This window comes from Oncorhynchus tshawytscha, linkage group LG16 (assembly GCF_018296145.1).
Source record: "Oncorhynchus tshawytscha isolate Ot180627B linkage group LG16, Otsh_v2.0, whole genome shotgun sequence".
NCBI lineage: Eukaryota > Metazoa > Chordata > Actinopteri > Salmoniformes > Salmonidae > Oncorhynchus > Oncorhynchus tshawytscha.
The window spans coordinates 41,624,457-41,642,345 of record NC_056444.1 but is presented as its reverse complement, the minus strand read 5'-3'; the positions used below and the strand labels follow the sequence as shown (position 1 = coordinate 41,642,345).

At 41.6% G+C, this 17,889-nt stretch overlaps 1 long non-coding RNA gene across 1 annotated transcript in view; it reads right to left on the bottom strand.

Moving 5' to 3' along the window:
• Positions 1 to 2,600: 2,600 nt before the first annotated feature.
• The window catches only part of LOC112216571, a 47,053-nt gene continuing 31,764 nt past the window's right edge, over positions 2,601 to 17,889 (bottom strand). Inside the window, exons 2-3 of the long non-coding RNA XR_002948344.2 lie at positions 8,362 to 8,466; positions 2,601 to 2,736 (exon numbers count right to left, since the gene is read on the bottom strand). This is a non-coding gene — a long non-coding RNA (uncharacterized LOC112216571). The remainder of the gene's footprint in view (positions 2,737 to 8,361; positions 8,467 to 17,889) is intronic.

Sequence of the window (17,889 nt, the reverse complement as noted above, 5' to 3'; positions counted from 1 at the left end):
GACTCAACCATTCTGCTCCAGACTCTTTCTGATTGACAAAAGACTGATTAGTACAGATGGATGGAATGTGACAGCTACTGACAGCGACCGTCACAGGAGTACAAAGCATTCTGGACACAGGGGGGGATAAAGGCAACAGCAGCATGGCCTCAACATATTTCAGCCTACACCATGAAAATACATGACTCCACTAAAGCCCTGTCAGTCCAACACAGACACGCAGACAGAGACATGGGGGTACGCTGGCACAAACACACACACACCTGACCTCTCCATAAAACTTTACATTGCACAACTCATCATACGCTCTTTTAAATCCCTGTGTTCCGTTCCACTGAAGTGTAAAAGATTTAACTGTGAAAATGAAATACCTCATTTACATAAGTATTCACACCCCTGAGTCAATACATGTTAGAATTACCTTTGGCAGCGATTAAAGCTGTGAGTCTTTCTGGGTAAGTATAAGTGTTTTGCACACCCGGATTCGATCCAGCAACCTTCCTGTTACTAGCCCAACGCTCCTACCTGTCAAGTATTTCGCTACACTTGCATTAACATCTGCTAACTATTTGTACGTGACAAATAACATTTGATTTGATTAACCAGCCGCAAACAGGATGCATGTTCTGGAATATTTTTTATTCTGTACAGCCTTCTTTTCACTCCATCATTTAGGTTAGTTTTGTGGAGTAACTGCAATGTTGTTGATCTATCCTCAGTTTTCCCCTATCACATTTCTCCAACCATTAAACTCGAACGGTTTTAAAAAGTCACCATTGACCTTGTGATGAGATCCCTGAGTGGTTTCCTTCAGAAGGACTCCTGTATCTTTGTGGTGACTGGGTGTGTTGATACAACATCCAAAGTGTAATTAATCATTTCACCATGCTCAAAGGGATATTCAATGTCTGCTTTTTTACATTTTTACCCATCTACCAATAGGTGACTTTCTTTGCGAGACATTGGAAAACCTCCCTGATCTTTGTGGTTGAATCGGTGTTTGAAATTCCCTGCTCAACTGAGGGACCTTACAGATAATTGTTTGTGTGGGGTACAGAGATGAGGTAGTCATTCAAAAATCATATTAAACACTATTATATTACACAGAGTGAGTCCATGCAAATCATGTGACTTTTTGCTCCTGAACTTATTTAGGCTTGCCATAAAGGGGTTGAATACTTATTGACTCAAGACATAGATTTTCATTTTTTATTCATCTGTAAAAATGTAAAAAAATATTCCACTTTGACATTCCGTTACAGAAAAACAACATGAATTTCATGTGATCACATGATATTATGTGAAGTTACTGTAATGTGATAACATGTCACAACATGTAAAAGCAACCTGTGATAACATGAAACTACACATATGAAAACAATCTCATGTTAAATAAATGTGACAACATGGGGATGCCAAATTTCAATGTTTTTCAAATGTGAAAATTGTCACACCCTGGTCTTAGTATTTTGTGTTTTCTTTATTATTTTGGTCAGGCCAGGGTGTGACATGGGTTATTTATGTGGTGTGTTTTTTGTAGGTATTGGGATTGTGGTTAGTGGGGTTGTCTAGAAAAGTCTATGGTTGCCTGGAGTGGTTCTCAATCAGAGGCAGGTGTTAATCGTTGTCTCTGATTGGGAACCATATTTAGGCAGCCATATTCTTTGAGTGTTTCGTGGGTGATTGTTCCTGTCTGTGTTTGCACAAAAGAAGGCTGTTGATGTATCGAAATAACCACGCTGCATTTTGGTCCGCCTGTTATTCTCAATGTGAAAAGGTGTTAATTTTAAATGCAATATTTGAAACTGACCTGTTTTCACGTGAAAATTGTGAAACTTCACATTTCACAATTGTATATTTTGTAAAGGAAGTAATTAAGTGGTATGGGGGTTTTAGGCTAAGAGATGCACTGTTCAGCTAAAATAATGTAAACATCTTTAATCAATATAATTACATTTGACATGATCACTTAGTATTGACTTTTCAATATTACCTCACCTGGGATTTGAACTCACAACCTCTGGATTTAGCAAAATAGGGACATCTGCACAGCTATTTTAGTTACCATCTAATGTTTAAATTGACTTATTTCAGCAACTTGAGGGGTTTTCTATACAGTTGTCTAATGTTGGTGGGCCATATTATTCTATTTTAATGTTACTCCTGAATCACTTTGATCATCAAATCAAATGTATTTATATAGCCCTTCTTACATCAGCTGATATCTCAAAGTGCTGTACAGAAACCCAGCCTAAAACCCCAAACAGCAAGCAATGCAGGTGTTGAAGCACGGTAGCTAGGAAAAACTCCCTAGAAAGGCAAAAACCTAGGACGAAACCTAGAGAGGAACCAGGCTATGAGGGGTGGCCAGTCCTCTTCTGGCTGTGCCGGGTGGAGATTATAACAGAACATGGCCAAGATGTTCATAAATTACCAGCATGGTCAAATAATAATCACAGTAGTTGTCGAGGGTGCAACAAGTCAGCACCTCAGGAGTAAATGTCAGTTGGCTTTTCATAGCCGATCATTGAGAGTATTTCTACCACGCCTGCTGTCTCTAGAGAGTTGAAAACAGCAGGTCTGGGACAGGTAGCACATCCAGTGAACAGGTCAGGGTTCCATAACCACAGGCAGAACAGTTGAAACTGGAGCAGCAGCACGGCCAGTTGGACTGGGGACAGCAAGGAGCCATCATGCCGAGTAGTCCTGAGACAGGGTCCTAGGGCTCAGGTCCACCTAGAGAGAGAAAGAAAGAGAATTAGAGAGAGTTAACTTAAATTCACACAGGACACTGAATAAGACAGGAGATGTACTTCAGATATAACAGACTGATCCTAGCCCCCCGACAATCTACTGCAGCATAAATACTGGAGGCTGAGACGGGAGGGGTCAGGAGACACTGTGGGCCCATCCGATGATACCCCCGGACAGGGCCAAACAGGAAGGATATAACCCCACCCACTTTGCCAAAGCACTGCCCCCATACCACTGGAGGGATATCTTCAACCACCAACTTACTATCCTGAGACAAGGCCGAGTATAGCCCACAAAGATCTCCGCCATGGCACAACCCAAGGGGGGGCGCAACCCAGACAGGAAGATCACGTCAGTGACTCAACCCACTCAAGTGACGCACCTCTCCTAGGGAGGGCATGGAAGAGCACCAGTAAGCCAGTGGCTCAGACCCTGTAATAGGGTTAGAGGCAGAGAATCCCAGTGGAGAGAGGGGAACCAGCCAGGCAGAGACGGCAAGGGCGGTTCGTTGCTCCAGAGCCTTTCCGTTCACCTTCACACTTCTGGGCCAGACTACTCAATCATGTGACCTACTGAAGAGATGAGTCTTCAGTAAAGACTTAAAGCTTGAGACAGAGTCTGCGTCTCTCACATGGGTAGGCAAACCATTCCATAAAAATGGAGCTCTATAGAAGTAAGCCCTGCCTCCAGCTGTTTGCTTAGAAATTCTAGGGACAATTAGGAGGCCTGTGTCTTGTCACCGGAGCGTATGTGTAGGTATGTACGGCAGGACCAAATCGGAAAGATAGCATTACATGGGCTTGCCCCTACCTTTGTGGGTTAGCAGTAAAACCTTGAAATCAGCCCTTGCCTTAACAGGAAGCCAGTGTAGGCAGGCTAGCACTGGAATAATATGATCAAATTGGTTGGTTCTAGTCAGGATTCTAGCAGCCGTATTTAGCACTAACTGACGTTTATTTAGTGCTTTATCCGGATAGACGGAAAGTAGACTGCATTGTAGTAGTCTAACCGAGAAGTAACAAAAGCATGGATGCATGGACAGAAAGTTTCTGATTTTTGCAATGTTACGTAGATGGAAAAAAGCTGTCCTTGAAACAGTCTTGATATGTTCGTCAAAAGAGAGATTAGGGTCCAGAGTAATGCCGAGGTCATTCACAGTTTTATTTGAGACGACTGTACAATCATCAAGATTAAATTGTCTGATTCAACAGAATATCTCTATGTTTCTTGGGACATAGAACAAGCATCTCTGTTTTGTCCGAATTTAAAATTAGAAAGTTTGCAGCCATCCACTTCCTTATGCCTGAAACACAGGCTTCGAGCGAGGAGAATTTTGGGGCTTCACCATGTTTCATTGAAATGTACAGCTGTGTGTCATCCGCATAGCAGTGAAAGTTAACATTATGTTTTCGAATGACATCCCCAAGAGGTCAAATATATAGTGAAAACAATAGTGGTCCTAAAACGGAACCTTGAAGAACACCGAAATGTACAGTTGATTTGTCAGAGGTCAAAACATTCACAGAGACAAACTGATATCTTTCCGACAGATAAGATCCAAACCAGGCCAGAACTTGTCCGTGTATACCAATTTGGGTTTCCAATCTCTCCAAAAGAATGTGGTGATTGATGGTATCAAAAGCAACACTACGGTATAGGAGCACGAGGACAGATGCAGAGCCTCGGTCTGACGCCATTAAAAGGTAATTTACCACCTTCACAAGTGCAGTCTCAGTGCTATGATGGGGTCTAAAACCAGACTGAAGCATTTCATATACATTGGTTTGTCTTCAGGCAGGCAGCGAGTTGCTGCGCAACAGCTTCTAAAATCTTTGAGAGGAATGGAAGATTCGATATAGGCCGATAGTTTAAAAAATATTTTCTGGGTCAAGGTTTGGCTTTTTCAAGAGAGGCTTTATTACTGCCACTTTTGGTGAGTTTGGTACACATCGAGTGGATAGAGAGCCGTTTATTATGTTCAACATAGGAGCGCCAAGCATAGGAAATAGCTCTTTCAGTAGTTTAGTTGGAATAGGGTCCAGTATGCAGCCTGATTATTTTCATGTCATTAATGCCCGACCCTCATCGTGGAGAGCTATCCTCCTATTAGTTTTCACTTCATCCCTTACCTAATCTACTTGTACACATTCAGTATAGAACCATCCTCTATGTAGAACCATAGAACCATTCTAACCAAAAAGACAGCAGGTGGTCAAAGTCAATAACATGGCATCCTCTCTACGTGACAAATGTCCTCATAACAATGTCTCCACACAGCATCAAAGCAATTAGAGGAACTCAGTACCACCAATGATTACGGGGGTGATTGATAGAAGTCATGAATACCTGCAGCAAGTCCCCAGAGGGCTGTGCATAGAAGAGACCCAAGGTACTTGAAACATAATTGACTCCTGTATCTCCTATCTCTGTCAGCTAAGCAGAGAATAACTTCCCCACCACATAGTAAAAAGTGGGCCTGCATGGAGAGGTAGATGTAAGAGAGAGATGGTTAGAATCATTCTCTTTTGTTGTAACTGCACAAAAACTGCCAGAGTAAAAGTAAATCAAATCTGTGTTTCGAAATAGTCTACAACTCAAAGTACACAGTTAGGGGTTTATAATATTGGCTATTTACTTCAGAGTTTGATCTCTCTTGGCTCCACCTCCTCCGCCACTCCCTCCCAGTTATGCTGGTCTTCCAAGTCCCCCTTCCATACTATCCCCTAGTTAACTTAGCAGTATCTTTTGATTTAACCAAGAGCATTGTAGCTAACTTTTATATGCTAAGGTTTAACATTAGCTAGATAGTTGGCTTTCTTAAATATCCAGTGGTGTAAAGTACTTAAGTAGTTTTTTGTGGGTATCTGTACTTTACTATTTATATATATATATTTTTTTTTACCTTTATTTAAAAAAAGGCAAGTCAGTTAAGAACAAATTCTTATTTTCAATGATGGCCTAGGAACAGTGGGTTAACTGCCTGTTCAGGGGCAGAACGACAGATTTGTACCTTGTCAGCTCAGGGGTTTGAACTTGCAACCTTCCGGTTACTAGTCCAACGCTCTAACCACTCGGCTACCCTGCCACCCTCTTTTTGACAACTTTTACTTCACTACATTCCTAAAAAAAATGTACTCTTTACTCCATACATTTCCCCTGACACCCAAAAGTACTGGTTACATTTTGAATGTTTAGCTGGATAGGAAAATGGTCTAATTCACACACATCAAGAGAACATCCCTGGTCTGGCGGACTCACTAAACACAAGCTTCCTTTATAAATTATGCCTGAGTGTTGGAGCGTGCCCCTGGCTATCTGTAAATGAATTTAAAAAACAAGAAAATGCTGCCGTCTGGTTTGCTTAATAAGGAATTTGTAATTATTTAGACTTGTACTTTTATTTTTGATACCTAAGTATAATTTAGCAATTAGATTTACTTTGATATTTAAGTATGTTTAAAACCAACAACTTTTAGACTTTTACTCAAGGTGTATTTTACTGGGTGACTTCCACTCTTCCTTGAGTCATTTTCTACATTTTCTATTTTCTAAGGTATCTTTACTTGAGTATGACGATTGGGTACTTTTTCCACCACTGTAGATATCCTGCTTTAATGACAGAAGAACAAGTAACTAGCTAGCTAGCTACTTCAATTTCAAAATCACAGATGATTAGTTGGTTGGTTAGGTTCTCTACTGAAAAACTAAAGAGCGTACCTTTTTATCGTCGGCCATCGTCCCTACTTCACCACTACCATCACCAAAGATTTTTATAACAAACCCATCACCTTACCTTTCACTGCCCAAATCCGGTTTCCACAAGATAACACAGCCACAGTCAACATTGGCTATATCGTAAAAATTTAAGAAAACAAACATTTGCTTTTTGGTCTTAAGGTTAGGCATAAGGTTAAATATGTGGTTAGGGTTAAAATCTTATTTTAAGAAGTGAAAATGTAGAAATTGGCAGGGTTTGGGGCTCCATAATAATTATTACGTTTTTGCTGTGTTAACCGGTGTTCATTGGCTAGAATTTTCACCTGTAATAAAAAATGATAGGAAAAGATTGCAGTTGCGAGAGCAAGACTTCTTGTTGTGAGAGAAAAGATCCATGTGGGGAAGCAGTGGATTTGTGAAAGCGCATTTGACAATTTTGGAAATATATATTTTTTAAATTTGCGCGTCCCCGATGCCTGTTCGCTCTCAGGACCCATCCTTCGCTCGCTCGACCACATTCTGCACTCTCAACTTGTCGGTGCACTCGTTGCAGTAACCACCCTCTGGTTGCAGTAACCACCCTCTGGTTGCAGTAACCACCCTCTGGTTGCAGTAACCACCCTCTGGTTGCAGTAACCACCCTCTGGTTGCAGTAACCACCCTCTGGTTGCAGTAACCACCCTCTGGTTGCAGTAACCACCCTCTGGTTGCAGTAACCACCCTCTGGTTGCAGTAACCACCCTCTGGTTGCAGTAACCACCCTCTGGTTGCAGTAACCACCCTCTGGTTGCAGTAACCACCCTCTGGTTGCAGTAACCACCCTCTGGTTGCAGTAACCACCCTCTGGTTGCAGTAACCACCCTCTGGTTGCAGTAACCACCCTCTGGTTGCAGTAACCACCCTCTGGTTGCAGTAACCACCCTCTGGTTGCAGTAACCACCCTCTGCGCTCTCGACTCAGTTTTTGCTTGCTCAACGCTGTTTCATCTTGCTCGACAGCCCCATCTTGCCCAATTGACTTGAGGCTGATTTGACGCCATATACCCACATAGAACAATGAGAGATTAGAACATTGCGATACCTTTTGCATAGATGTATGTCTTTGTCAGGACAGACACACACGCATGAATGCACGCACGCACACATGCAGGCACTCACACACGTACGTACGGCAGGTGAGACTACACGAGTACTGTTGCTTTCACTAGAATAAGGCTGTGGTAAGCGGATGTGGTACTACGTGACATTAGGTACTTCCCGGCCACAGTACCTTTCACAATGTATCGTACCACTGGGGCCCCTTTCACGGTGGGTCTGTCTTCAACATCAGCATGACTCAAAGAAAAGTGGAAGTGAGAAGTGTGTAACACAAAGCTACTTCTTTCCTTCCTTTTTTATTTATATATTTAACTTCAATTCTGACCTTCATAAAGCCTCTGGGCTTGTATTCATAAAGCATCTCTGTGTGGAAGTGCGGATCTAGGATCTTTACGAATACGAGCCCCAGTTACAAAGCCAATAAGCAACTAGTTGTAAACTGAGTGGCAGGAGAGGAAGGAAAGGTGATGACCACTGTTTAAATATTCCCTAAGGACATCCCTCAATCCCTGTCTTGATCTGGAGGTGTGAAGTGAACTGACCTCATAGTGTGTCAATGAGGGGAATTGTGTTACGTGTGTGTGTGTGTGTCTATATTAGCTTCAGAACTGAGTTATTTCACTTGACTTTATTCATAGATACACTTAAAAAGGGAAGAAGTGGTCATTCTAAAACCATGTTCTATGGCTTGCTTCCTATCATACAGTAGACTCTATTGATAAAATATAAGGAACAGACATTACAACATAAAATCCCTTATTGAGCATGATCAAACTCCTTATGCTGTTTCCACCTGTTCAGTCTTTGCATCCAGGTCCATGTCTTGATTAGAGATCTGCTGATCCTGGTTGATTGACAGCTGAGTATAGCAGAAAGGGCAGGGTCGTCAACAGCCATCCTGCAAACACAGAGAAAAAGAAACTCATCAGAGAGCCATTACCAAGAGTGAAATGATTACCCTCCTTACTGATTTATGAGTGTGCATGTTAAAAGCTGCTCTCCTTTGAAGGGAAACCGTTTACCAGAAGAAGTGTCTGGGGTCTTTCACACTTGGCCCTAGTTTCATCTTAATTTATAAATCACAACTCTTAAAGCAGAACCACTCGTAGGCCAAACATGCAGGCTAAAGTGCGTACACACACCCACTTATAAAATGCATCCCAATTGGCGCCCTATTCACTTCATAGTGCACTACTTTTGATCATGGCCCACGGGGCTCTGGTCAAAAGTAGTGCACTACATATGGAATAGGGTGCCATTTGGGACACAAAGTGTTGCCTCAGCTTCGTAAAAAATATGAATAGAGGATGTTAAATCGACACAGCACAGCCTAACTGCTAAACCAATAATGATCCATGTGACGGTTCAAACATATTAGCCTTTGACAGGTCTGCTGCACAGTGAATGCTAATGATTAGCCCAGAACATTTAGCTCTACAGCTCTGGGTGTTCATATCGATGTAGCACAACTCAGAATGTGCTAATGTCATCCAATGACAAGGGTGTTCTTGCATACATGGGACTAGAAGAGTTGAGACAAAAATCAAGGCATTGAGGAGACAAGAAGACCAACTGGAATGTGCATTCTGTTCTTTTAAATAGCTCATTTTACACTCCACCTAATGTTGCCTAGCTGAAGGGAGCGTCAGCTTCGGAATGCCTATGCAGAACATGTCATATCTTGACAGTGGTGAGACCGTTCTTTCAATATTGTTTAACAGCTCTGTGAGAATGGATGCCTCAAAGCTTCTCACGTTACACCCACTGGTTGCTTGCAGCTCAGGTATGGGGAAACAAGGTTTGCTAACAAAGAAAACAAATGTTCTTGGTCATTGTTTGCCCTCTTGATGATATTTTTTCAGGAAATAGGACAACTCTTTGCAGAACGGTATCCATACCACGCATTCTCTGTGTATAAGATCCTCTCTCAGTTATTTTGCCATGCTATAAAAATGTTTGGATTATAACACACAATATCCTGGGAATAATGAACACATATGGGAATAATGAGTACATATGAACATCAAATATCAGGATTCAGTATCCACATAGTGGTTAGGGAAATGCTGCAAATGTTGAGTGCAATATAACGTCTTTGGTTTCTAGGGGTGGATGCTAATGTTACTTGAAGGTACATCCCTCCCAACAGGTACCATATACAGTAGTATACAGTAGCCATATCCAGTAGGCTCAATGAACACAGCAAGACTCCCTCCACATAAGACATTTCCACTGACATATTCAATGCCTCCATCATTGTCCTGCATGTAGAGCACTATACACTTCCCTCAGGGGTGTGATTGCTTAGGCAGCTGACTGGTCGTAAGAGTATGGCAGCTACAGCACACGTCAGTCTGACTGTATTTCAGGAGGGTGACAAAGTATTGAAAGGAATGCGTGTGAGTGAAGGGAGGGGTTGTCGCTTTGGTCCTCACTCATGTGATGGTGGCACCCTATTTTGTCAGGGTGGTATCCATGAGTGACCTGGCTAAACGACGCACATACCATGTAGAAAATATATATAGTATATAGTGTCAAATAAGGGTTCTTAAAGCGGATCCCTTTTTGGTGCTATATAGAACCATTCTACAGACCTATTTAACAGCTTTCGGAGGAGGTGCGGAAGTGAACCCTGGAATCCCAAATAACTTTTGGTGAGTTTGTAAACAACAGCTGTTCCGTCATGGCTGTAAACACCTAGCTAGCTAAATTAGAAGCCATAGTACTTGTGGTGGGATGGTCTTTAAGACCGGGGAGGAATCTATTTTTGAATATTAAAGTACTATGGCATTTTCCAAAGAAGGCAACCTCTGTATGGGGGAGTTTTGTTAAAGAGCCCCAGCACTCGGTCTGAACATTAACACACATCGCTTGCGGTACGGTTTTGGAAGCATAAGGACCTTAATCTTTAATATCAGTGAGAAATCATTTCCAAAATACAAAAGGTTAAATTGATACACACCTTTATAGGGTTAGTGTTCTCACACGGTCATATCTCCATGTTACAGGGTGTGTTTACAGAAGATAGCTAATTATCTAGTCTATCTAGCATGCTTCGAACAACTGTGTGTAACAGAAGAAGGCCACCAGAAAAGGTGTTGTCACTGAAAAAAATACTGTTGGCACGCCTCAAGCACACAACAGGGAAGAGATTATGGACCCAAAATACACATACTGTAGCAGCATACCACCCTGCATCCTACTGCTGGCTTGCATCTGAAGCTAAGCAGGGTTGGTTCTGGATGGGAGACTAGATTCTGCTGGAAGTGGTGTTAGAGGGCCAGTAGGAGACACTCTTTCCTCTGGTGTAAAAAGAATATCCCAAGACAGTAATTGGGGACATTGCCCTGTGTAGGGTGCTGTCTTTCAGATGGGATTTTCAATGTAAATAAGAATGTGTTCAGTCAACTTACCTGGTAAAATAAAAATCACCTCTACTGTACATATTGTATGCACACAGACTGGAAGTATAATAAGTTCAATTATAACTGCTTAATTAATGTTTAAAGCATCAAAGGAGGTTGCCGACAGTGTGCCTTTCCTTTACTATGCCATGTTTCAGTGGGAACGGGGAATCCCAATTTGACTTGGTGTTTATTCAAGCAGGTCACCTGTAGTGCTGAGTGAATAGTGCTTTTTGGGTTCGGTTTGATTAAAACAATCAGTTTTCAATTTTCAGTTTCGATATATTCTTTGGACATTAAATGCACTGCATTATGTGGGATGAATGCAGTAACACAGAATATAAAACAATTAATAAAAAAGTCTCATTACTCCTTTTCACTTAATCATTTATTCACATTACTTTAATAGAATATTTCCGCTGTTGTGTATATTACATTTGTTTTAGGCCTTTTTGATTAATTTATTATTCAATTCCAAGTAAATATCTCATGTCTATAGAGCTGCTGCCTAAGCTGTCTGACAAAAATCACGATTTTAGGAGTTCTTCAAAGTAAATAAAGCATATGATCACTATCAATCTTAGATCATGAATATTTTGAGATACCTCATGAAGCATTTGCCCTCTTCTCCTCTCGATTGTTTGTTCTTCTATCTCTTCTCGGTCTCAGACCGGACAAGTAGGCAGCGATGGATTATGGTCATTATAGTTAATTACCACGTTTTCTGCGATAAACTACACGGAGTGTACAAAACAATAAGAACACCTGCTCTTTCCATGACAGACCGACCAGGTGAACTCAATATTAGGAAGGTGTTCCTAATGTTTGGTTCTCTCAGTGTACTGTATGTAGAATATTGATCTGTTGGAAACTACAACTCCCTACTACATTGCACAGTTTGGGCTTAATCGGATTTATCTCTAGAGAAAATGTGCATTGCGCTCACAGATTGAACCGACGTAGGTCAATTAGTTGTTTAACCTTTTACACTCGTACCCGTATACAGGTTGAAAATGGCAGATTTGGGCACTGATAAATGCCTAAATTGGAACACAGTGGCTGTACAGTAACATGCTATACATGACGTCAGAGCTCTGGCTCTGCGCTTCACAGAGTTGTATGGTTTTTGACTGACAAACGTTCTGAATTTGAGCACCCCAATCCCCCCCACTAACTGGGCAACTTCTGCAAATGTTTTGTTGTCTGAGTGAGAGAAATGTGCGTAAATGTATTTGAAAGATGAGACGTTGAGGATTATAAGAAATACCACTGTCATACAAGCAAGCCAAACACCCGTCCAAATGTGCACTTCACATAACCATATCATAAAACTCATGTCATATACAGTGTCAACGTTTATGATCACTCACTATGTTTGATGTACAGTTCCAAAATGACACGGCATCATACCCTGGGTTGTTCTGAACAGAATTAGCCTGTTTGTCTATTGTGAAGAAAATGTTGCGGCACACGCACATGAATGCACTCCTTTCTATGAGCACCAGAATGATCTGTTCCCTTGAATGGCATTGCGAAAGTCTAACATCGTGTTTTATAACTTAGTTAGTCATGCTGGCAATAGAACAGGCCTTCAGACGATGCCCACCCGACCCAGATTGGGATTCATAATGGACCATTTTTGGCGGGGATGCAGGGTTGTGTTCCAAACAAAACAACTACAAGTGTGCTTGCTCTAGTTCCTCAATGGCACAGCTAGGAGGAAAAAAAAAAAAAAGTACTTTATACAGTAGTTGAATACTCTTAGAAATTACTTATTTAGGAACTGTGCACATTTTGGAGAGGTGTGTGGCCACTTGGAGACACCAGTTAGTCTGCTCACTCATGTTGCACCTATCCCACATTTTCCAAGAATATTATCATGTTACTGAATGTATCCAGAGTATTTTCAGATTTTGTTATCAACAAATGCGGCGAAAAGTACAGTAAATGTAAAATGCGCAACAACAAAAAATCTACAGTCTTAATGTTTGGATTCATTATTGTGTATGGTGAACTGTTGTGTCCTCACCTTTTGGTCTCATCATTTCCCAATACTCTCCAAACTGCATTGTCATGCATTTCATATTTCTTCTGTAAGAAACATTTAAATTTAGCCATATCCATATAGGCCAATTCCCACAAGTGTAAAGGGTTAAAAACTAGTCACCTGATAACAATGGTGTTAAAAGAACTGCCCCGGTTTACAGTAGGTCACAAGAGGAGGAACGTTTTGGCTGCGGCCCACACATTCTTTATGGAGAAGAACAAAGGAGCATTCCTGGCTTCACTAACAGAACACACTTATCTTTCACACCACAAATATTGGGAAATCTTCTTGCTGTAAACCCATCAGGCCTGACAGGGTAATTATGCACTGATTAACGAAAGATAACCATGACATGTATGCGTACCTACAGTCATAAAACGTTGTCAGAATTCCATACTGAGTGACAAATAGCCCTATATTGGACTAGTCATAATGCAAATAAAATATTTCCCGGTCCCACTCTAGTTGGGTTTGTCTCCTCTCAGAGGGTGGGGCAGGAAGGGATCCAACTAGTTCCCCGAAAGCCATGTCAGCCTCCTCCAAGAGATAATTTACTGAATGTGTCAAACTCCAGCCAAGTGCTTCATATCTCCACTGAAACATGATACCTATGGAATGTGCGACTGTAGAGGGGGTGTCAGAGGGGAGGAGTTCGATCTCCGGGGTGTTAATCTGCTCTACTGAGTAATGAGCTTGTTGTCGATGACTGGTGGGCACTAGATCACGGATGGTGCAGACGCTTCTGGACGGCGCAGCCTGTTGGCATGGCGACTGGTGATGTTGACATCCATGTCAACATCACCAGTCGCCATGCCAACAGGCTGCTCCGGAGCTCCGGAGTGAGGTTAGGTGAAACGTTTGACCTGTGTGATGACGGCTTAGAGTACTTCACAGACTGAGTAACCACTGTGGTCAACTCAGTCAACTATTTTTAACATGCAACGCCTAAGTACATACACAGTAAACAGAATAGACACTAAACCACATGAGGTACAATATCAGTCAACATGAGCCAAAGATTGAACAGAACATCCATGTGTTTTTGGGATCTGTCATATTGACACCCCCCCCTCAACCCTTGGAGCCCACCAGGAGTCCCCCGGAGGCAGCAGGTAAACCAATTCACTTAACGGGCTCCATGTGATGTGGCTTTTCCTCTAGAGGGTTCAGGGCCAGGTCTTCCTAAAGAGCTCAGGGTTCATTAGCAGTCTCTGTTCTAGGGATTACCCACTGAAGCGCTGGCCAACAGCTGCTCCAGTATAGCTAGAGAAGAGAGAGCTGGAAGGGTGAACGAGGTCATACGACCCCCTTATGAGGACTTCCTAAAACCATAAGATAACCAGCCAGGGCTATTTCCCTTCAGATTTCTCACCAAACGTGTCGCAAGACTTGACTGTATACGGTATGTGAATTTGCTGCCAATAATACCAGGAATAAATTGGCCCAAATTGTTTAGGTCACTCTGTGCAATGAGTTAGCGTGCCTAATGTTGTCCCTCACAGCTGCTGGCCTCGTAAAAGCATGAGTCCTTCTTCTGATGCCAAAGCCCACACAGCTACAGCACAGCTAGAGGTTGCATGGTAGTAAAAAATAAATACAAATGAAATAATGTTTAATTGTCACATACATTTCACTGCACCTATCCAGTGTGTGGTTTTACAGGGTCAGCCATAGTAGGGCACCACCCCTGGAGCACCACTCCTGGAGGTCACCTTGTCAGCTCAGGTACACTACCTTTCAAAAGTTTATGGCAACTTAGAAATGTCCTTGTTTTTTAAAAATAAGAGCACATTTTTTGTCCAATAAAATAACATCAAATTGATCAGAAATACAGTGTAGACATTGCTAATGTTGTAAATGACTAGTGTAGCTGGAAATGGCCGACTTTCTATGGACATCTACATAGGCGTACAGAGGCCCATAATCACCAACCATCACTCCTGTGTTCCAATGGCACGTTGCGTTAGTAAATCCAAGTTTATCATTTTAGAAAGGCTAATGATCATTAGAAAACCCTTTTGCAATTATGTTAGCACAGCTAAAAACTGTTGTTCTGATTAAAGCAGCAATAAAACTGGCCTTCTTTAGACTAGTTGAATATCTGGAGCATCAGTATTTCTGGGTTCGATTACAGGCTCAAAATGGCCCGAAACAAAGACATTTCTTCTGAAAGTCGTCAGTCTATTCTTGTTCTGAAAAAAATTGTCTATACTATGTGAGAAATTGCCAACAAACTGAAGATCTGGTACAACGATGTGTACTACTCTCTTCACAGAACAGCGCAAACTGGCTCTAACCAGAATAGAAAGAAGACTAGGAGGCCCCGGTGCACAACTGAGCAAGAGGACAAGTACATTAGTGTCTAGTTTGAGAAAGACACCTCACAAGTCCTCAACTGGCAGTCATTAAATAGTACCTGCAAAACACCAGTCTCACCGTAAACAGGCGACTCCGGGACGCTGGCCTTCTAGGCAGAGTTCCTCTGTCCAGGGTCTGTGTTATTTTGCCCATCTTAATCTTTTATTTTTATTGGCCTGTCTGAGATATGGGTTTTTCTTTGAAACTCTGCCTAGAAGGCCAGCATGCCAGAGTCGCCTCTTTACTGTTGACGTTGAGACTAATGTTTTGCAGGTACTATTTATGCTGTTGGAAGTGGTGTTGAAGGGCCAGTAGGGGGCACTCTTCCTTCTGGTCTTAAGATCAATGTCCCAGGGCAGTGAAGAGGACATTGCTCTGCGTAGAGTGTGTCTTTAGGCTGGGATGTTAACACGTGTCCTGACTCTTGTGGTCATTGAAAATTCCATGGCACTTATCGCAAGAGTAGGGGTGTTAACCCTGGTTAAATTCCAAACCAGCCCCCTTTTCATCATGGCCACATAATCATCCCTCTCATTCCTGATTGGCATATATCACTCCTCACCTCTCCCCCATGCTAGCTGAATTGTGGTCAGTGTTCTGGCACAAAATGGTTGCTGTGCATTACCTAGGTGGTTGTGCAACATAGTGGTGGAGTATGAGGTGAGTTTCCCCCTTACTATGTAAAGCGCTTTGAGTAGCCTACCTCAGTTGGTAGAAAGGTGCAATTTGAATCTAAACCATCAATCGCTTCTCTTCTCTCACAACCATAAGACACAAACAGTGAAATGCAACAGTCACCAATGGGTGGTAGACTAGAACTCTACAATAATGCACCCCCAAGGAAACGTACTATGACTGATATGTGGTTGTCTCCCCTAGCTATCTTAAGATGAATGCACTAATTGTAAGTCGCTCTGGATAAGAGTGTCTGATACATTTCACATTTTAGTAATTTAAAACATCAAATTAGACAGATGTCAACTTTTTTTATGGCCTGAGTTGATAATCCATATATTTTACATGGGTGTCAGCGAGGACATCCCAGGCAACGGCTGTGGCCGTCCTATAGAAGACGGAGTTTAATGTCGTTTCTACAGATGAAGGCTATAAATTCAGGATGGAAAACGCGAAGGATGGAAATCCACTCCACTCAACAGGTGTACATCTAGAATGAATGGAGAATGATTTTTCTTCTAAAGAGATTGAGTGTATAGAAACTTTTATTACGCTCAATTAGACTCGCCGTATGAATGTATGTTTCATTGGCACATTTATGGACCATGATTAATATGATTTCCATCGTATATTTTAGGGCTTTACTCTGGTGGTAGAAAAGGGGGAATATTCAAGGATCTGGCAACTCGACTGTTAAGTGGATTCATCACGAAACTAGAAAAAAAATATTTAAAAGAATAGAGATTTGGATTTTCAGTTTATTCAAATTGTATATTTTAAAATATACATTTGGATATTTTTCAATATTCATAAATGTATGTAAAAGATGTGTGATTGAAATGAAAATACTACTCACATTACGGACAAGCGGTAAAGCTTCAGATAACACCGACTTTTGCTTTGTAGCACCTACAGATGAAACATTTTGGAGTCTTAAGAGACCTGGCTAAGGACAGAATGTCACAAATACTCCAACTTCAATTAATGATTTCTCAATTATGCTTTAAGATACCAATGTCAAATATATGTCAACAACCCTTCCTCTAAAGGACCCTTCTATGATTACATTTCGTGAAGAGAAAAAAGGTATTTTTCTGTTCTATTTTGGTGAGGAATCACCCCTATACAAGACCAATTGTTCTGCAGTTCAGCCTAAAGGCTATATTCTATATTCTCGGCATCTCTCTCATCTCCACTTCCAGTTAAGTATGTGTCCCACGCAAATTAAATAAACGTACAGCCAGCCTTACATTAGCATTCTACAAGAGACTGCTTGCTTCCTGACAAATGAATAACCCTATTGTCATTCTGGAGGAAATCTTTCCGTTTCTCCTTCTAATTTGTACTTCCTCTGGAATGAGATAATGTTAGCGAGAAGCACAACTGTCACTGAGGCACAAGACATGACAAAATGATGTGCACTTCGCTGATATCATCCACTTGAACTCACGGCCATCTGCCGCGTTGACTTGAGTTGAACATCTCGGTTTCGTTTTACAACCTCACAGGCTAGGAAAATTCACCTCAGGTGGTTCCACGGTCCAAAGTCCAAGCTTTTCCAAGAACCCTTTTAGAGAATATTTCTGTGGGAACCTGCGCTGTCTTTGAAGTTAATTAGATATGCATACAGTGCCTTGCGAAAGTATTCGGCCCCCTTGAACTTTGCGACCTTTTGCCACATTTCAGGCTTCAAACATAAAGATATAAAACTGTATTTTTTTGTGAAGAATCAACAACAAGTGGGACACAATCATGAAGTGGAACGACATTTATTGGATATTTAAAACTTTTTTAACAAATCAAAAACTGAAAAATTGGGCGTGCAAAATTATTCAGC